The following is a 405-nucleotide window of genomic DNA, read 5'->3' as shown; positions in this document are numbered from 1 at the left end:
GGCCCTGGCCCACCGCGCTGCACTCGCCACCCCGCCGGGCCCGCGTTCCGAGTGCGAGCGCCGCGCGTCCTAGCCTGCCGGGCCTGCGGCCTTCGGGGCGTTCTGCCTGCGGCTCCCGACAGGGGCGGGGAGGAGGGAGGCCGGCGCTGCCCGGGCCCTCGTGGCCGCAAAGCACCCCCAGGCCCCACTGCCCGCGCCTCCGCCTCGGGCTCGGCTCTCGGCCTCGCGAGCTCCCCGGACAGGCGGTCTCGGAGACCCAGACTCGGAACCCCAGGGAAGGACAGCGAGGGAAAGGCCTGGGCGTCACTGAGAACCCAGTCTCGACAGGTCTCTGGCAGGCTGGCCTTGTCTTGCCCGAGGTCCCGGGTCCTGAGTCCCGAGTCTGGGCACTATCGCTGGAAGCGC

This window comes from Nannospalax galili, unplaced genomic scaffold (assembly GCF_000622305.1).
Source record: "Nannospalax galili isolate Female #2095 unplaced genomic scaffold, S.galili_v1.0 scaffold185, whole genome shotgun sequence".
Taxonomy (NCBI): Eukaryota; Metazoa; Chordata; class Mammalia; order Rodentia; family Spalacidae; genus Nannospalax; species Nannospalax galili.
The sequence above is the reverse complement of the archived record's forward strand: the minus strand, read 5'-3'. Positions refer to the sequence as shown.